Source organism: Melospiza melodia, chromosome 3 (genome assembly GCF_035770615.1).
Source record: "Melospiza melodia melodia isolate bMelMel2 chromosome 3, bMelMel2.pri, whole genome shotgun sequence".
NCBI lineage: Eukaryota > Metazoa > Chordata > Aves > Passeriformes > Passerellidae > Melospiza > Melospiza melodia.
In genome coordinates, this window is record NC_086196.1 from 38518373 (window position 1) to 38539879 (window position 21507).

Sequence of the window (21507 nt, forward strand, 5' to 3'; positions counted from 1 at the left end):
AGCCCGCTCTCAGCGCTTTGCTGGCACATCACGCCCGCTATTGTGGTTTCAGCGGGCGGTGAGGGGCTGGGGGGGCACAGGGATCTTTTCCCCCGTCAGACGAGCTGTTCCCACGCCGCGCTGCGGTGTGTGCCCGCCGTGGCCGTGGCCCGGCCGGGTCCCGGGGGCCGGGCTTGCGGAGCAGCCCCGCTCCCGGCGGGGCCCATCCCGGCTCCGGCGGGGCCCATCCCGGCCCATCCCGGCGCGGCCGAGCGGGCGGCGGGGGCGGAGCCGGGCCGGGGCAGGGCGGCGGTCACGTGGCGGGGTCACGTGGCGGGGGAGCCGGGCCCAGCCGCCGCCGCCGCCGCTCCGGGAGCGGTGAGAGACGGAGCCGGGAGGGCGGGCAGGGAAGGAGGGAGGGGAACAGGGAGCGGGAGGGAGGGAGCCCGCGGGCGCGAGGGGCCGCCGCCCGCTCCGCCGCCGCTGCCGCGCCGAGGTGAGTGCGGGAGGTGGGGCGGGATGGGCCGGGCGCTATGTGGGGCCGCGGGCGGCTCCGGGGCTGTTTTCCTTTTGTTCCGGTGGGCGCCGGCCGCCGGCAGGGCGGTCCCGCTCCCTGCGGGCGGGGGGTCCCGCTGCGCCGCCGGGACGTGCGCGTCCGCCGTGTGCCGCGTCCTTCCCGCCGCGGCTCCCCCGCGCCCGGCGGGCACCGGCCGGGATGAGCCCCGGGAAGGCGGGCGGGAGGCGCCCTGAGCCCCCGTCCTACCCGTGCACCTGCGGCTCCGGGCCGTGGGGCAGGGGTGGTGCCGCCCTTCCTCCCCCGGAGCTCCGGGAGCGGCCGGGGGGTCCGGGAGCCCCGGGCGGCGGCGGCGGGGAGGGTAGCGCCGGCTCCGGCATCACCTGTGACTCTCCGTGCGCCGCCCGTAGCGCTGCCATTTGTAAACATTTTTGTCTTTTTCTTCCATTTTTTCCCTTTCCCGCTCCGTGCCCGCCGTGCCCCCGCCTCAGCGGGGCTGGGGGTGGCGGGGGGCGCGCGGCTCGGAGCCGTGCCCGCGGTGTGCCCGGAGCCGCCTCGGGAGCGCAACTCCTTCGCGTTCTTTGTGTTGTGGCTCCTCGCCGTGCCTTTCCGTAAGCGCCTGTGCGCGAACGTGTTACAGCACCTCGGCTCCCGACAGGCTTCCCAAAAAGTGCAGGATCCTTTACCAGTTCGGTGCTTTAAATTTGACTGAGGCAGTAGAACAGGCGATTAAAAACAGCTGTATGGGGTGAGATCAAAGGTCTGTCTTGTTTGGATTGCCGCTTCTGCAAGTGGCACATAGCAGATGCTTAGGAAACACCATAACAACAGGGTGAGCGTGCTGTGATTCTTTGGGAAACCAGCCAGGCCTCCAGCAATTTGAGGTTAAGGGATTGCCTGAGTCAAATGTGATGTTTTTGTATTTAAGAGTCCTTTTTTGCCCGTGGCTTAGATATACATGTTTTTCAAACAAGAACTAAAGAAAGGCCTCTTAATAGAAAATGTTTATCTTTTAAAAAATACAATTGCACTCATATTATTGTCATAGGTAGTTTCATTTTGCCAGGATTAAATTTGCCTGTCCAAGGATTACTGATTCATGAGCAACATCCTGTGTTTTGAATAGGTAAGGGGTATTTGCAATGGATATTTTCTATCTATGAAAACTGTAAATTAAAAAAAATGTTTCTTAATGTTTGTTTTTACAAATAATTTGCAAAATTTTGATCTTAAATTATCTGTTTAGTAAAATGAAGTATAGTAAGACGTGTGTCAAAATAGCAAGTGTTTTGTCATAATACAAAATTGACAGATTTGGAGATGATCATATGAACCACTAACATTTAACTGTTTATACTTAAGCTTAAAGACTTAAATTGTTGTCTCATTGCATCAAGAATTCTGGTAAAATTATTTTGAGGATACCATCACAGATTTTCCCACAATAGCAAAATCATGGTGATCCCCAGGGATGCTAGCTATCAGCTTGATCCTGTAATCCTAATTCAAGAAATAGCTTCATGCCAGCAGTTCCTAACCTGATTGCTCTTATAAGGAACATTTGTGTGAGTGGGCCTCATTTTTCACAGGCAGTGGGAATGTCAGGCAAAGTAGAGCTATTTCAAAAAACTGCATATTCCCCCACGCCCCCAATGGAATTTTGTAAGAAGGTCATTAGCAGTTTCTTGGGGGCTGAAAGGAGATAGTGGGTTGATAGTATATATAGATAGCTATTTATAAGATTAAAAATAGCTTAGAAAACTGACAACTGTAACTGTTATGAATGATTTTCATAGAAAGACAATTTATTTTTTTTTGTATATTGCGTCACTGCTTCTGACAACAGATTTGATTTCTCACCTAGTCAACAGATGTTTATTGTAAAACCCTTTACACATTCATTATTCTATGGAAACCCTACTCATGTTGAACTATACTGAGCCTGTGGTGGACAGCTTGAAATATTCATTATATTTCCTTCAGTAAGGCAATGAATAGATTTAAATGGTTCTATTGTGAACTTGCACCAAGAAAGCTGATGTAGTGCAGCTGATTCATTTTTATCACAAAAAATTGATTGATTCAGCTGAACTTTCAAATAAAATCAGTTTTGTTTATAGCTAGCCTTTAGAAAAAGTTGTACTTGTTTTATGAAATTATTAAGCATACTTACAATATGCAGCTTTTAGCATTGCTTTTCATTAGTAGGTCTCAAAGCATCTTGCAAAAGAATTCAGTGTAATTATTCTCTTCTTATCTTAGGGTAATTATTATGTTATCTAATGCTCATAAAGAGATCATAGTCTGCTGTGATTGCTATAAGAAGCTCTATATGAAGGTCTAATAATAAAATCAGACTTTTTGATTTAGTTCTTTTTTGATACAATAAACCCCCAACAAACTCACCTTTCTGTTTCTGTTGTTCATTTAATGAGGACTGAGGTAATTTCATGCCATACCTTCCATGCCAGTGTTGGGAGCTAAGCCTATGCTTTATGGAGGACAGACTTCTCTTCCTGGTGTCAGAAGAAACCTTGCTGAAGGCTTGACTAAATTCATTGATGAGTTAGGAAGTGTTCCAGGACAGTTCCTGTTGAGGTGATCCAGGTACTAATGGTGCATGTCTCTAGTTCAGTTCCCAGGCAGCTTGGCTGCTCAGAGAGTTTGTCCATATGTCTCTTGATATCGACCAGGATAAAAAAAGGTGTGTGTGAATGAGTGAGGTACATGGCCAGCATCCTCTTATGTGTTTTACTTCATCTCTACTGTGATAGAGCTGGTAGAAATGGTACAGAATCTTTCATTTTTTAGGGTCGCTATCAGTGTCTCACTTTCGTATTGCATCTGGTGGCAGAACAACTTCTGATGTGAGGGATGTGAAGTACACATCTTTAAGTTGTTTTCCAATGTTCTCTATCAGTTGGGATGTGCAGTTGATTATTACTAATTACATTATTAGTGTATTTTCATAGTTGCTTAGGACTTGAGGTCTTATGATGGGGTGGTAGTTGGAAAATAAAACAAAAAGCTGTTGGTTTTTCTAAAATTCAAGATAATTGTCATTGTCATTTAGGGATAAAATACTGATTAGGAAATGTATGGTAAATTTGATTATAGAAAGATTATAAGTTGAAAACTGTGTAGTGTAATATATGCTAAATAATATGGAAACTATTTCTAGACAGTGCAATGCTATCAAGAAACAGAAGCCATAACTATAGATCTAAGAAGATGTAGAAGAAGTTATAGAAGATCTGTAACTTAGATCTAAGTTGTAAACCTTTTAAGGCTTAGCTACTGTAATAAAATGTTTGTCAGAAGTTGGGCAGGTTTAGTCAGTGATTATGATTGGCTCTCTGTAGAAACAATGCATTGTTGGCAGACTTGCATCTAGATTCACTTAGATTTGTGTGGCTTTGGATTATTTGGAAAAAGGTCCAAGAGGAAATGTTTTGAGAAGTCCAGTTTCAAGAAACTGCCTGTTGCTGTGCTCATTGTTCTTGTTTGACTCTTGTTTTGATCCATGCTGTTATTATTTGATCCATTGTTTCTCTATTGTGTAATTTTTGATTAATGCCTTTGTTTACATAATTTTGCAGTATTTAAAACTTTAGTATCTTTTAAGTGGTTCACAATAATAGTTTTCACTTTGTGCTCGCACCCTCAGGCTCGCAAGACCTCAGTATTACACAGTGCTTTGTGCCATATCCTTGAAAGCTGTAGTAGATCAGATCTGGTCTGGAGAACCTCCCAGTGGAAAGCTGGGCTGTGTGCTGTGGAGGTCCTTTGTTGCCTTCTGCATAGTTTGGGAGCTAACAGACCCAGCTGGTAGTCATACACTTTCCTGTGCCCTGGGTTTGAGTAGTCTCCAACATCCTTGTCTAGTGCAAAATACTCTTTGCAAAACATTCACTTGAAGGCTGACTCTCCCATTAGAATAGAAAGATCTAGCATTTCTCAATTCTCACATCAGTCCATCCTATCAGTTCCTCCTCTGCTTTGTATGTGCCATGGAATAGATTCTTCTCCTTTGAAAACACTCTTTTCAGGACATGTTTGTTGTGAAGCAAATATCTAGCAGCTGAACTGTTTTCTAAATAAAACTCTCGTTTATCTCTTGTTTCACTAGTTTGAACAGTACATTTCAAAGGTGGCCAAATCCATGCATATAGCCATTTAAAGAGAATGGGTACAAGTACTTTACCAGGGGTCTCTGGCACCACTTAAGCAGACAAAAGACACGAAAAGGAGCCATAAATGTTGGACACAATATGCAAGAAAAGAATCTGTCTGCATGTATAGCAAGAATATGATAGAAGAGCAGTGTTTTTGAAGATAAGTAGCAAGTAAAGTTATTGGGAAAAGCAAAGGTTGACTGCCTGCTGTGATTGTGATGGATCACAGTCCACAGGAGACTCTTTAGTTGGGGAAAGACCATAACTAACAAAATTCTTAAATGAGGGAGAAAGCACTCTCACTTTTATTCTCTTTTGGATGCGGTATCTAATACAAAGGGAACCTTGGTCTTTTGAGCATGCAAGCATTAGTAGCAATGTTATTGCTGTCTCTGCTTTATAAAGAACAGATCTCTCTATTCTATTGGAATGGTGGGATGACTTTTATGAAATCCTTTCAGTTGTAAATAACTAAAAATGAAACACAACTCTGGAGATCTACCTATCTAAAATCTGATTAAAATACACAGAAGGTAGATTGACTTACACAAATCCTGTCTTGCAGATCATAGAGGGTATGGGTAATAGTTGCTGTTGTATAAAAATAGAAAAAATGTTACTCATAAAGCTATTTTAAGTGTTAAGCAAAACTTTTAAGGGGGAGTGAATTCAGCTAAGGGAGAGGGAGGAAGAGTTACATACTTGTGGTGTCTTCCCCAGCTCTCACGAGTCATGTAAGTATATTAAGAACTGTTACTATATAAATATCCTGGCTGCCATACAAGTGCCCTACATAGTGTTTGGAAATGAGGGACTTGAACAGTGTAGGTGTTGAACCAGCTTTAGATATTGTACCTTCTTTTTTCCCAGGCACAAAAATAAGGACCTATGAATGGCATATCAGCTGAGACCAGAGGTGTTTCTGCATTGGTATCTTGTTTTTAACAGTGAATGATAGCAGATGCCCAGGGCAGAGTGTGATAGGGTGTGCAAATAGCTGAGTGTCTGAAGGGAAGTGTCACTGCATTCTAGCAGGGTGCAGTTTAGGGCTCTGTGGGCAGGTATTTAATCATTTGTGTTTTAATAGTTGTGGTGAATTTATGCCATCTCTTTTTTGAACCCTTGATTGCTTTAGCATCTGCAGCATCCTGCGGCAAAAGAATGACAAAAGTTTAACTTGCACATTTTTAATTTGTCTCTTGCCAGCTTGAGAGTTAAAATCTTCCATGCATCTAATTTGTTTGATGTAAACCCCTGTTTTTTTTCAATTTGTAAAATTGGATAAGAAATTTTTGTGAATAAAGTTGAGTGCTTGATGTGGAACACATGGAATATCAGGCCTTGTATGCAAACTCCTGTTTGCTGTGAAATATATAGAAAGGACTCTTCATAAAAGTTCTTTTCACTTTGAGTTAAGTCCATTCATCTTAACATGGAACCTGAGAAATTCTTATAGGAGTTTTGCTCTTAACAATGTTTCTGTTTTTGTAAAGACTGTGTGGTTCCCATATACTGTATATGAATTCTGTCTGTAGAAACACTGTGAGCATAAAAAGCTGGCCTTTCTATAGTTGCATAGTAGAAGATTATCATGTGCATATTTGTCCCATTAGTCATGCAAAAAAGAAAAGACATTCCTGAATAATTTGGAAACAGAACAATGTGTAAATGAAATAGCTCTTTCCTATGGTCAGTAAAGGAACTTTCACTTAATCTGTAAAGAAATAACAATGGAAGTCAAAAGGGTTTGATTTGCGTTTGCCAGCTTGGATTGGGCTGGAGTCCGTTGAGGACTTTTCTAGTTTGATGTGGACTTATCCCTGCTTTGGATTTCTGTTTCCTTCTCTTATCTGGTAGAGTTTGTTAGAAGATCTTTAATAATGATGTTTGATGCTTAAGGCAGAGGATCCTTTATGGAACGTACATACATGTATTTCTGCTTTTTTAATTTCTCATCAGAAAATGGGGCTACACCTTCCATTGTCCTGTAAGTGTTTATGAATTCAATTTGCTATAGCAATTAAAGTGTTTGAATTCTAGGGGAGAATTAAATAAATGCATTTGTGTTTTATATTGACACGGGAAGCTACGCAGTGAAAATCTGCTAACTTGCATGAATGATCAAGGGATAAAATTAAACCAGCTCATGTTACAGGTATGCAGTTTGGAACCATTTGCTGTTTTTCCAAAGTGGAGATGAAGATACAAAATAGATTAAAAATAGATTAGACCAGCGGGGGAAGGGACATGGTTCTTCTGAAGATACCTACACAAAGTCTTATGGTGAATTGTAGCAGAGCATTATGAGCAAGAATTAGTCTCTTTCAACAGCCAAAGCTTTGATGCAGCAATAGGGTTCCATTAAAAGCAAATACAAATCATAGGATTAAGTCTTCTTTCTCTGAGTTGCAGACCTTTTAGAAGTGCATTCCTTCCAGATTTTGCCAGCCCGCTGAGGAGACGTTCTGCCTTCCTTTATACCAGTAGAATAACCCTGTGGAACATGTATTAAATCCAATACAAGTTATTTCTCAGTGTTGCAAAGAATTTGAATTTGAAAGTCTGTTCACTGGACCTGTAATAAGATTGAGGAAAGTATACTGTATAAAAAAAGTATATTTTGAGCTCAGTACTTGTGCTAGGAGTGTGCCTGTACAGTATTAGTCCCTCCATCCAGAGGCCTCAGGGGCTCCTGCTGGGTGAGTGCAGTGGCAGCATCTCCTGGAAAACACCTCAGCCTTCATGCTGCAGTCTGATTAGAAAGGTGCTGGTATGCTCTTCTGCAGAGGAGATGAACAGAGAAAGAAGACATAAGTAAACTAGCAAAGATGAAGTGTACAGTCACATGTCATCCACATATTATCATGAGAACTGTGTATTATATACTTTGCAGCAGCAAATTGCTGACTGTGTCCTTTAGGAAAACATATTCTGTCAAAAAATACCCATATCCAATGGATGAATAACCAACATTATAATAATAACATTATAATAACCAACAGAGAGATGGTGGAGATGCAGAGAGGGGTGAAGTGAAGCAGTATGAGAATTTAATAACCATATTGGCTCTCATGGCTAGGATGCACGATGACTTTTTAAAGAAAGGATTTTAGAGTCTGGCTGCTGTAGCTTTTGCATGGTATCTTTTAAATCCTTTTAAGGAGTTACAAAGGACTTTGTTTCCTTAGTTGTTATGAATTAGAAGGCAATAACAGACATCTCCCCCCCTCCCCAAACTAGTACTTACTTTTATTAATAAAGGAATTGGAAATTGCTCTTTCTTCCAAGGATTTAAGTGAGAGACCACTGAAGAGAGAGTGATGTTGTAGCTTGGGAGTTGAGGAAGAAGATGTATAGAAAATTCTTAAAATACAATTTCATTTTCAGTGATATATTGGTCTGTTTTGCAGCTGTTAATGCAGAAAGCAGGCGACCTGAATAAATGGTGGTTGTTCTGGGCTAGAAGTGACCATTAATGCTGCAAGATCTCATAAAAGATAGTCTCCTATTTCCATGAGATGCAACAGTAAAGTCTTTTGCCTCTGTCGTAGGAAGTTTATGTTCCAAAGGTTGGATAGTTGTCTTCCCCTTCTCCCTTTGGAGTTTGCTTTAAATATTTCTGGTGGCTTGGACAGAAAATATTTGTGATTTGATTGTCTGGTGCTGTGGTGCCAGAACAAGCTCTTGCAGTTTTAAAATAGTATTACTTGTTCAAGCTCCAGAAATACTAGGAAAACAGGAAAACTTTGTTGCCTCCTTTGGATTTGAAATTATGTCCATCCTTATCATCCAAGGATGCACAGGGAAACCAAGAAACAGTCAGCATTTGTTTAATGAAAATTCTCCTAAAAAAATCAAATTGCATCAAAATGCATCCTCTGGATCAGATTTCAGAATTGTTTTTGTACGGGAAGCCATGCTTATCTTCATGTAACCTCAGGTATTCCAGTAATTCCTAAGGGTGTGTTTGAGGTTCTGCCTCAGCTTGTTTGTTGTTTACTTGTGGGTCTTGTGGTTGGGAAGGTGAAGTAGGTTGTAGGAGGTTGCTGCCATGTGAGTGCAACAACTTAAAAAACAATTGGAACCTCATGCAAATGGGTGTTCTGATGAAATGATAATTTAGGAGAAAACCAAAGCCATCCTATGTTAGTCTAAAATAACACCTAAATTTTGATTTTTTTTTTTTTTCACTAGTTAATGATTACAGCAGCAGACTAGGAGGCAGAACTCCTGTACTTCTCTCTCAGTTCTGCCATAAGCTTGTGTACTGCCTTGAGATGTTTAAATTGTCTTTTACTTAGCAGTATAATGGGAATAATGCTATTTACTACTTTTCTTGGAATCACTGACACTAGTAGAGCACTCCAAGGACACTGGATAAAGGGTTTAAAATATCAGAGTCATGTTAAAAGAAATCATGGTGTAGTTGGAATAGAGCCAAATGTTCATTCAACTGAAGATGACTAGTCTAGGTACTCCTTAAGCTAAAAAGGTTGTAGAAAAAGAGGGGCCTGAAATGGGACAGGTGAAACTATCAGTACAGTTATGCAACTCCTTATTTCCTGGTGTTCTTGTTGATTCTTGGTACTGTGAGCTCTTGCCTTATCCCTTAATGTCTGTAAACCATCAGAACAACACTGCTAAAGTTACAATACTTCCAAATGTTATTAATAGTGGCAAAAGTGCATGGCTGGATGAGGTACCCAGACAGGGTATGTATTTGAACTTATCCACTGAAGTGCACTTGTACTGAAAAATTCCTCCACGTGTTTGTAGCAGACAGTGAATCCCAGGGTCCACAGCATTGCTGAGAGTACTGTGTGTTGGGAGCTTTGGGAGTTAGCAGTGACAAGTCTTTATCACTCATTCATTGGTAAGGGTGTATTTGTGAGAAAAGGTCAGTGCATTTTATTCACCCCTATGTAATTGAAACCATATCTGTGGAGTGTTCAGCTTTATTCCTAGAGACGCTTTTTGGCTGCAGATATTTATGTAAGGTTGTGGGAGTTTTCATTTTCACAGTCCTTTAGCAATGTTTGTATTTACTCAAGCAGTACAAATAAAGCAGGGATGCTCTTTTGTTGGATAGTCTTAGCCTACCTGTTTGGGATTGTTTCTGGAGAACAGACTGCTAATTCCAGTTACAATTTCCTTTAATACTTAACTCAGCTATTATGCCTCAGATTTATTTTTGGACAGTGCAGTGTACGATATGCAAAACACAATTTATCAATGTCAATGTTAAGATGAAAGTGAAACATTAGGGTTATGTAGTCTGAAATTCCACACAGCACTGTCCTTGGATTATATGTGAAGATGGGTGCTTACATTAAAGTGGTGTTTTCAGATGAAGTAAGATGTAAATTCATGATGCAGGTATGAGGCTTGCTCTCACACAGTCCACTGTTAATAGGCCTGCTGTTTTTGTGTGCCTGGATATAGGCAGAGACCTTGTGAAGAAGAGAATTGTACTCCAGGCAAAGAGGCAAATATAAAATTCCTCAGGTCACAGAGAGGAGTAGGAAAAGTCAAGAAGGTCTTCTTTTTGTGGTTTATGGGTGTGTAGGTGCAAATGTTTGTTCAGAAATTCACCTGAACAAATGAAACATGCCATGAAAAATGCAATGAACAAAATCACATTCTCCTCTGATGATTTTCTTCACTATGTTTCTCAAGTTGTGATGCAAAGCTTCCTGTGTGTCTCACCTTGAGCTACTTGTTACCTCTCTTTGTTCACATCTCCACCTATCCTTTTTTCTTTCTATTTTTTGAGGGGCTTATTCTTTGCCTTTGCAGATTTACTTGTATTCTTTGAGTAACTGAGTAAATTCAGGGATCTCTCAGGGTTTTAAATTCATCAGAAGATGATAGCACTGTCATTTGTCTTCCTTTTTCCCCTCTGCATTTTTGAGTTGTTCTTTCAGGACAGGCTCCTGTGGCTGTGTGGATGATAATGTGCACAGATCCTCAAAGTGAGACTGTTAAGGTTTTTGCTCTCTAGACTGTGATGTTTGTTAGGTGGCCTGTACCATAGTACTCAGGTCTTCTCTTTCAAGCTTTTCTTGCAGGATATTTCAAAGCTGTCTGTTTTAAAGTAGAATAGGTGATAACAGGGAGAGAGAAGTTGGGGGAAATGCTGGATTCCATACCAAATGAAACGCAAAGAAGTGCACAGCTTGTTTGGCAGCATTAGGTTCTCTAGTGCACTTTGCAGCACACTTGCTGTGAACTGAGAGCCAGAGACCTTTTGTTCACTGTTTTAGAAAATTTCAGGCCCAGAACTCTGGCCAAAACAGTATTTAGACAAAAAAATGGTGTATAGACGCTGCTCTGAAAGCCATAGTTTCCCTTCTAATGTTGAGGTTTTTGGACCATTCTCTCTACTATTTTAAGGATCAAAGGCTTAATGAATAAGGTACTTCAAATTGTGAATCATTTGCTCTAGCACTCGTTCACATGCAGTACCTTCTGCAGAATTTTTCTAGTATTTAGTAACAAAGTGGACAGGTTTTCCTCAAGTAGGTTTGTTTAGTCTGTGTTTAATTTTTTTTTTTGTTTTGTTACTCTCAAGATTCAAAATCTTTACTGATTATAAACAAGACATTCTCTCATGCTGGTGATAAGTCTAAATCTGCCTTGGGACAATTGCCTCTTTCTTAGCATGATGTCAGTGGAAAGCCTGAAAGTACTGCCCCACTGCAGTTTGCTTTCTCAGCTAGAAAAGCATTGTTGATTGTCAGTGCTTGTTAGGTCCTTTGTGTCATAGAAATTGGTTGTGTATAACAGGGTAGTGACATCCTTTGGTCAAATGCCCTGACTCTTTGTGGTGATACCCACAATCAGCAGGGTATCATGGTGTGTTCATGGCTTGAGAATATAAAGACATATTTTGCTGAACCTAGGCCTTGTTCAACTGGAAAGATTTCTTCCTGCTTTCTACTGCTGGTTTTGTTGTTGTTGTTGTTATTGCATGTTTGTGTAATGCAGAAATGAAAATGAAACAAAGGTACACAGGTTTTGGGCTGAGACAGATGTATTGGTTGTCAGAGAGGTTTTTTTGTGTGTCCTAATCTGTTCCCCCAGCTGTGTTTTGTGGTTACAGTAGTAGCCAAAAATATGTCTGGAAAGAATCCAGCATGAGGATAACACTCTTCTCTTAGGAGCATGCAATCTGTATAATTTTTTAAGGCAAACACCTATTACATATTTCTATCAGTTGAGTCTTTAGGAGAATTATATGAAGGAAATCACTGCCCTCCTAAATTTTTCTTCAGCATTTTCCTCTGTTTTGCTTAATTGCTGATTGTACATTGTTTTTTAAATAAAACAGTCCTATCTCCCTATGTGAACTTAGTATCTGATTTATGGAGACAGGACTGTCTTGCATAGTGGATTTTATGGACATGTAATTTCTCATGTAAAACAATGTAGCGTTTCACTAGCATGCTGATGAAAATACATCAGCAACTTTGGTTCTATATAGTTTGGGTTTGGTTTTTTGTTTTTGTTTGTTTGCTTGGGATTTTGTTTTTGGTTTTTGTTTGTTTGTTTTTGCGTGATGGTGGGTTTCTTTGGGAGTTTTTTGAGTGTATAAGTGTCTTACAAACGCTGTTACTGGTCTGAAGGGCACAGATTCTCGTACTTCCCTTCCCCTCAAACCCTGCATCCCTGCTTAGCTAATTAAACATCCCTTGTACTAGATGCCTGATGATGCTCTAACATGTATGTACAGATTCTTGGCCTGTTTACTCAGTCCAGGTAATTGATACCATGCCTGAAGTTTGATTTGAGCCTTTTGGCCAAGAACTTTAGCATCATGGCTTCAAAATGAAACTGCATGACTTCCACATGTTACTCTAGTGCTCTTTTTACCTTGTGAACCACCTGCCTCTTTCCAGTATGAAAATTCCTTAATTCATCCCATTTTCCCAGAAGGAAACTTGCTCCTTTTGTCTTTGCTTTCCTCTGAGAGGGATTCCCTCCAGCTCTGCCATCAACTGCATGACTGGGATAGTGCTTGTCCTGACCTGATGTCACAGCTGGAGGGGAGCACATCAGCCACTGTCAGGTTAGAGCCAGCTTCTAGAGACGGGCTCACTGCTGCCATATGACACTGCAGGGTTTGGCAGGTAACCATTGCAATTTTTCTTGTCATATGCATATGTAGGTGGCCTTGAATGAGGGGAAGTAGAAATACAAATTTCTGCATAGCATGTCTTTTATGGACAGGATATATGCATTGCTCATGCCATATTCATCCATCTGAAATCTTGTGCATGTTGAGATTGGAATTATGAAGGCTCTATTTTTTCCTGAAGCTTTAAATAAATAAAACTAATACATCCAAAGAGATTTTTTTTTTGTCTGTAAAGCAGACAAAATTTGTTGAAGTCTGGCTTTGTCCTTTCAACATGTCTTCTCCTGCTGTACCTGGTAGAGATTCTCACAGGTTTGCTGCTGAATGGTTAGAAGAGGATGTGTGCCTGTACCTTGTGCAATTCACTTTAGAATTTGGCTTTTTTGATTTATCCTCAGTATTTTCAACAGAGATTTGGGACCTTTTAGTGTTGTGATGAAAGTGCCATGGGTCTGTAATGGAAGAGGAGCCTTTGGCAATAGCATTGCCAAGTCTTTTTTTACTATGCTGCATTAGAGAACATTTACAGGGTAGCTAAAAATGGATATAAAAAGATACTATTTTTAAGTAGGACTTTCTTTGTCTTAGTCTATTGTAGTAAATTTAGCCTTTCATAAAAGCTGTCAAATTGAATTAAAATAGCTTTAATAATAAATTATGTGAGTATGTATTGCTTAAATGTTTTTGCTGAGGTTTTATAAGTGCCACAGATCACTAAAATGAGGGAAATTGCTGGGTAAATAACTGGTTTCAGTTTGCTGAAGGAGCAGATCAGCTTGCAACAGATTTTCTTCAGGCATAGAGGAAAAATTGTGTTTATTTCAGTATAGTTTATGTCAGGTTTTTTTCCAAGGAGAAACTGAAAAGGATTGTTTTCTTCTTGGAAAATGGAAAAAAAAAAAAGAAATTTGATGTTGAGATTAGCTATTTCTACTGATGTAGTGATTCAGCATCTAAAAAATCACCTCAGGTCAGAAGCTAAAGGTAGCCCTTCCTTTTGTTTAAAAACAAATTAATTTTCAATTAAAAACATGATTAATATGAAACCAAAACATCTAGTATTGTAGTTTTATTAGTGACATTCTCTAAATCTTCTAAACCTTGGATTTCTGTAAATGGAATTCTAGTTTCCTTTGAAAGTAGCTTGATACCATTGTGAGTTTGGAAGATAATCCTAAAATGCAATTCTTTAAAATACTACTTTTTTGGGGGGATTTTTTTTTTCTGTTACCCCAGCAGTGTTGGAGATTAGAGAGACATTAGATTCTGGGCTGTTGTCAGCCTTGTTCTAGCCTGGGGCTTACAGCACTTCGGGGTACCTTGTGCACTTGCAGTTTTATATGAGCATACATTGTGTGTCAGTGGGGCATATATGGCAGTTTGGAAAACATTATTCCAGAAGGAAGGACCATTTAACCATTCATTTTTTGAATGCAGACTAGAAATGGACAAATATTTTGAAGCAAGATAGAAATAGACTGGAAAACATCAGATGAGCTACACTCGGGGGTTGTACCACAGGCTGGAAGCCAGTAGTGTTAAATTTTGCCTTCTCATTTATGAAGAATGCTTTTTTCCCTTCAGTATTAAGAAAGTTGCTCCAGCTCTGTCCCATGGGTGAAGTTCCATGGTGCTGGAATCCCTGGAACTTCTGTGAGCTGAGCTAACATCTTTCTGTTTCTGAAAGGTCTTCCTGCACCCCAGTCTTGTGCCTGCTCCTTAGCTGCAGTTCCAGCACTCACCTGGCCCATCAGTGATTTAATCCAAATCCCTAAAGCCACAGAATATTTCTCACTTTTTAAAATATTTATTTTGTGGTGTTGTAAGAAACTGAGTCTGCCCAAGGAGAGGTCGGACGGGCATCTGGCAGTGAAAACAGGGATGGGGGCCAAGTGGATCTAGGAAGGGAAACTGGAGTGGCTCACTCAGGTGTCAGAGATTAAGAAGTCTTTTTACAGCTTAGGCTTCTTTGAACAGTTTGCTGTCTTGCAGGCCTTTGGAAAGGAATTGTACCTATCTATCTGACAGAGTTGCTAAAAAGACTCTGTAGTGTGTGCATTCAAGGCATCATGGGGTGTGAGAGATTTTATAGGAGCAATCCTGCCTTACTGTATATGGAATGTACTGCTACTTTGGCCATAAAACTTTATTTCTCAAGAGACAAGATGTCATAAAGCTGTTGGATTGCCAGTGGTAGTGGTGTCTCTGCCAGTCACGTACCAGCTCCTCTGCTGAGGATGGATGTAGTGCTCTTAGTAATTTTGTGGTAAGAGCAGGGCTCTCTGAGTCATTGGAGGTTGCTATGAGAAACCCAGTAGTGTTTCCATAGGGCATAGCAATGTAATTATAGAAGCTTCATTTGAAAATGGGTGAGGTGTCAGTTATTTGTAGCTCTTCTTCAGAGCAAGAGAAACAATAAATGTTGAAATTATTTTCTCTGCATCTGCATGTGGTCTTCCAGGAGATAGGCTTGGGTTTGCTTTTTGTCTGCTGGAGCTCTTGCTGATCTGGGTACTGTTTTGAGAAGCAGCAATAAAGGACATTCCCTATCAACCCAGAACAATTGCTTTGTAGTTTGACTTTTGGCTCTTGCAAGGAAAGCAACAGATCCAAGAATCACAGAGCACATTGCATGAGGGAATGTTATTAAACAGTAAATGCCTTGCTATGCTCTGCTGAAAAATTTTGAAAAAATGTTGAAGCATTGAGGGAGAATAATCCTGCAACATCTGTAAGGCTCTACATAAGAAGCACTGTTTTATTGCAGAACATCCCAGCAGATGTGCTTCCCATCCCAGTGGGAGGCTGACTGCCTGGCAGGAGAGAGTCTGTAATCAGATCCCTGCAGCTCTGCATTGCTCTAGTGTGTCTGTTTAGAATCTAGCAGTGTCTTGCTTCATTTTATGGTTCATATTGCTTTCTGTGAGATGGATTTCCTCATCTGAAATGAAAATTGGTAAACATGCAAGTGCAAAATAAAGCTTGTGAGTTGGATTTATAAAAACCTATGTTATTGGTTTCAGTCAACTGAAAAATCAATTTAACTGGTTTTTTTTTGGATGTGAGCTCTAGCTTCTCAAGCTTTAATCAACATAACATAACTTTCCAGCCTTTTTTGCTGCCATTGATTACAAGACTTCATAAAGTATTTAACTACAATTAGCATCTGAAGCAAAATCATAGGGATTGGAAATGATATTATTTTATTGACATTCTGCTCTTCAACGGGGGGAAACATCCATGAAACTTGTTAATACTACCTCCTACCTACTTATCCATTAGAAATAAAAAATTATATGCATAATAATTAAACAGACTAGATAGGCTTTGCAGATAATTTATAGCTGCCTTAGAACACTGAGGGTAGAATATCTCAGTGGATAGGAGCAAGAAAGAAGTATTAAGGGATTTCTTAAATCTAGTGTTATGCTTTGATCACTCCTGAGAACAGGGGGAAAACATTTTGGGTTTATTTGCAGGCCCCTTAAATGTCACATTTGTGTGGGATTTTTTTGTGGCTAAGTTGCTTAAGGATTTTGTTTACAATAGGGATTTGACAGGAAAAAATGGAATATTTGTTTTATGGGTTGTCTATTAGTAAAATGTTGTTTATTCCAATTCTTAGTGATAGATTCTGGTAAGATTACTGTGGTATTGACACTGTGGGAATAAAAACAAAACTAATGTATTTGCACCTGTGAGATAATGCACGTATCTCTCAGGTGCATTAATTTGTAAAATTATTTGCTCCTATAAGATGATTGCCTTTAGGGGTTTGCTTTTTGCAAGCTTACTGTGGAACATTTTCCACTCACTTCTATGTTAGGGTTATTTAACATTCTTGGAATGGTGTATGCCATCTCCTTGCACTGTCTTATGGCCTTGTGGTTTTGTTAATTACACTGAATTCCTCATCCTAGGAATGTAATGAGGAAATTATTATTTTTTTTCCTTATAGATAATCCTTTCCACATTCTGTTTTGACCAGTGGCACAAGCATTACACAGCCCCTTTACAAGATAAATACATTGCAATGTAGATGTAAGGAGAAATAACAGCAGCAGTGAAACAGCTCTGCTGTGACAGTGTACAGGTATAAACAAGGCAGTATATTCACATGTAATGTAAATCTTGTTTTATGCCTTTTTAGAAAAGAAATAGACTGATTTCAGACAAACATATTATCTGTGAATTATATATTAAGTGTAACAGATCTTTTTGAATTTTTTTTAAATCTTGCAGCATTTTAATCACACAGCTAAGTAGTGAGTTGTTAGGTTGACAATCCAATGAAATCAGCATCTGTCAGGTAATGTTTGAGGTTTTAGAGTCACTGAGTAACTAGATGTTCCCATATTTAATTTAGGTATTTAATTCTTTTAATAGCTAGGAAGAGAATATTTGTATTCTGATATTGTAATTTCTGTATGTTCATCATCTTTGTTTCATGCTGTCATTCGGTAGAAGAGTAAGTGAAAAGTAATATATAATTTTAGTTATTCGGATAGAATTTTCTTACAATATCATTAGGTTACCTAATTTCAGAAGCATTGTATGAAAATACTTTATATAATACCATATTTTAACCTTTTTCTCTAATGTTTATTATGTGCATCCATCTGTTACAGATCAAATGTAATGTCAGTTTCAAGCAGATGCTGAACTGTTGAATTCATTGTAATCTAGCTAATAGAGGTAACAACAGAGCATATAGTTTCCTCATAGTAACCTGTGATTATGTGGTCTGTGAATAATACACAGTTAATGGAAAATGTATTAAGGTGTCAGTGCAGCATTAGGCATTGAAATACTGTACTGTCTTATGTTCCCTGAATCTAAGAGGGAACTGGAATATCCTGATCCTCTTAAGCTACTGAATTAAAATCCTGAAAAAGATGTTTTCATGTAATTTGTTTTAATAGACTTTGTAAGCTCAAGGGGATGACTGACACCGCAAGATTATGATGTTACCTTGCCAAGCTGCTTACCAGAAGAAGCAGCAGAATTCTCCTTACACAGTTTGCAAGCAGATTTTTTTAATACAGATGTTGAACCTTCAGTACAGATGTTGAGTTTTATAGAGGGAATTATCAGAGTAGATTACATGATGTTTCTTTTCTCTGATTGTTCTGCTCTTTCACCTCTTCTCAAAACTCTTAACATGGTAAATATTGGGCTTTCATACAGTTCTGGTGGTACTTTGTGAAGTACTTATTTAATTAAAACAAGATTGTACTGAAATAGGCTTGTCTAAACATATAGTAGTCTTCGGCATAGAAGGAAAAAAGTAACTAAGATAACAATAAAATTTTACATCAAAATTATGAAATTACCTCAGATTGCTTTTGTCTTATTGTTACTTTTGACTAGAAAATGCAAAGCGTGCTTGAGCAAAGTGTGATTGCAGGACTCTGACCTATATTTGTCAGATTTAGCAGGAGCTGTCTGCTAAGTAGCACATCATCTACTAAATGCAATCATATTACTTTCCAAAATCCAAGTTTCTAAAATGAAGTACAAAATGTATGAAGCTGATATTCTTCAACCAAATCAATCTTTCCTCTGACTATTTTGAAAAGTTTACTGTCTTCCTCTGAAGATCTTTGTGTTCCTTGGGAAAGGCAGTAAGCTGTAACTTGGCGATGGGAAAGAAGAAAATCCAAAGGGAAGAAAACCCCACACCAGCATTCTTTCTCTTGTTTAGTCATGCATAACTTTAGCTTTAATTGTATGCGAGTGCATTAGCTCCGTGTGAGTGTTTATCTAAAAGATCAGATTTAACTGTGATGATGAATCTTCCCTTTTGATTCTCATGCTTTGTAGACTCTGAATCTGAGCTTTACAAAAAAAAATAAATCCTTTTGGGTCTAGGTTAGGTAAAGGCGCATTTAAAGGGGCATTGAGAGTTTTCTGTTGACGATGAGATGTAATTGGGTCCAAGTAGTTTGACAGTTACTTCATTTATGTAACTTCCTGCGGATAAAAACAACAGAATGAAGTTAATTATAGCACTAGCTACCAAGTAATGAGAATATTACTTTTCCTCAAAAAACCCACGCTAATTTACAACACTTGTTGACTTTCTTGATGAAACGTGAACACTTGTTCAATGGAAGAGCATTTTCATAATTTTGTAGAGATTGGAGTTAGAAGCCACCACTATCTGGTAGTTGTACAGAGGGCATTGAATGAAATATTCAGAATTCCTACTTATAACTCTTATTGCTTTTTGAATATACTTTTCTAGAGTTTTTGCAACCCTTTTCCTATTCATTCATTTTCATCTGTGATCACTTTAACACATTGATTTTTCATGTTTAAGGAAAGAGAAGACAGTCATTGGTAGCCATCTCACCTAATACCTCTGTAACTGGCAATTTTTGACTGTTATGGATTTCTTAATAGAAAGGTTGTAGTGTTCTAGTCATGCATGAGGAACAATATACTGCTAGTTCTTATCCCCACTTCAAAATTTTGTATTTTAAGATATCTACTATTTAATATTCATATTTATGTGAAATAGACATAGTTCATATGTCTAGCAAGAGCTAGGCCAGTAAGAAGAGAGAATTGTGAAGACATGTATAAAATAAAACTGCTTGGGCATAAGACTGCTCTGTGAATTTACCTAGGTGCAGATCTGCCTTCAGCTCGCCCACCAGACCATGACTGTGCCTGGTGGACACCTGTGTCTTTCTGACCTCCTTGCTTCTGTCTGGACAGGTGAGCAGTCAACACTTGGCATATTAATACAGAGCAGATCAAAACCATCATTCACCTAACAGAACACAAGTGTATGCAGCTGATCTTGTGCCCTCTGAGTCTTGGCAGTGAAACAGCAACTTTCAGAGGTCTTTGCTTTGCTCCAAGCATTTATTTAAAGCTCCTGACTTTACTGCATTTGTTTAAAGCATTTGACTTTTACAAATGCTTCTTTAGTGATTCTTGATTATCAAGGCTGCCTCTAAAGGAACTGCTCCTTGAGTTAGTCTGTTTCCATTCTATTATATGCCTCCTTTAATCCAGAGATCTTGACATGACCTTCCAGAAACAAGAGGAAAAAACATGGAACTTGGAGAAAAAGAGATGGATGAGATGAAGCTGTTCTTAAGGTTTGCATCTCTGTGTTGCAGGGGCAGAGTATCCCTGCTCTGTATCTGCACTTCTAAGCAGTGGTGGTGAGGTGAGTGCAGGTCCTCAAACCAGCCTGGAATCTTGAGTTACAGCACGTTAAGGACAGCCAGGACTAGAGTTCAGTTCTTCATCCCAAAGCCAAAGACTGAGAAACCCAAGCTGTTTGAAAAATGCATCTCCTGTCTTTTTGTATTTTTAAATGCACACACACAATCTCAGAATCCATCTCACACCTGTGGTGCAGCTTGCAGGCATCACCAGGAGCTGCCTCTCTGCTGCAGCACACTGCACTTGCACTGCTTCTCAGCAATTATCAGGTTTCTGACTTAAATATGTCTTGCTGTCCAAAAGACAAAATTCTTGTTTATGAGGCTCTTCTGAATGTTAAAAACTGATGACATCTGTTGTTCTCTCCCTTCATCTCCCTTTCCTTTCTTTTTTTTTATGTTGTTTGTTTCCATTGTGGCAGTGCGTCACATACAAAGGTACATTGGGATTTTTGAGGAGAATATCGAAATATCAGTGTATGTTCATAAGAAAGTATTAAAGAGCCTGTGGGCTGATATTGGAGATAATTAGGAACTAGCTAGAACTGCTGCAGACTCGAGGGATGTTTGCAGGCTGCAGAATGTTCCTACGGGAAAGAAATTGCGCTGTAATTACAGGCAGGGTCAGCGCGGTCAGTTCAATGGAAAAGAGACGGTGAGAGCTGGGGCGCCCTCCCATGAAGGTCATCGAATATTCTTAGTGAGACACAGTTGTTGCCACTTTTTGATGGAATGCCCGGTGAAGTATACATTGTCTGGGGCTTCTCTGTGCTGTGAGGGTTGTAGCCTTTTCTTGAGAAAGAAGATTGACACAAGTGTCAGGAATTTCTTGGTCACACTTGACTGTTTCTTTGAATCTCTAAAGTTTGGATGTGTTTCTCAGTGGTGTGAATCTCCCAACTCTTTAAAGGGCTACAATGTGTTATTTGTGCATTTTTATCTCCTGAAGCAGGTTTTTCAACACCTGTCCTGGAGTATTTCAGCTCACTTTTTTAAAATTTGAAAATGAGGCATATTTTCATGGCTCATGTGTAGCTTTGGCTCCAGGACATCCAAGCCATCTTAAATACATCCTCAAGAGGAAAAACTTTGCTTCCCTTTCTTCTAAGGACAAACCCCTGAGTTCAGGAATAGTCTGTGCCCAAACTTTGTTATCTATTGATAACAAGTGGCAATACTAGTTGCAGATTCTCCTCCCTTCTCTTTCTCACTTGTTTTGTGCCTTTTCCAGTTTGCCAGTGCAGCTGAATGTGGGACAACACTGGGGCTGTTGCGGGGATTGATTCTACTTAAAAGAGCAAAAACTTTTGGGCACAGATCAAACTGATTGAAATTTATTGCCAGAATTCCTAACCCTTTTGTGCATGGTGACTTCAGGAAGGGAAGCTCGCTTAAAATCAGTTGCTGTTTTTGGAGAGTAAGTTTTCAGAGATCAGCTTCCAAGCCAGTTAATTTTTTCTTCGGGCTTTTTAGGAAAGTAGTTATTCTTGGTAAATAATTTTCTTTCACTTTTTTGATAGG

General features: G+C 39.7%; 1 protein-coding gene across 2 annotated transcripts in view; it reads left to right on the forward strand.

The window, feature by feature from the left end:
* Positions 1–309: 309 nt before the first annotated feature.
* TULP4 (TUB like protein 4) overlaps positions 310–21507 on the forward strand; it is a 150093-nt gene continuing 128895 nt past the window's right edge. Inside the window, exon 1 of one of the 2 annotated variants that reach the window (XM_063151369.1) lies at positions 310–357. The gene's annotated coding sequence lies outside the window, so the exon portion shown is untranslated. Of the gene's footprint in view, positions 358–415; positions 476–21507 lie in introns of those variants that run through there. The other variant, XM_063151370.1, reaches the window with a different exon arrangement.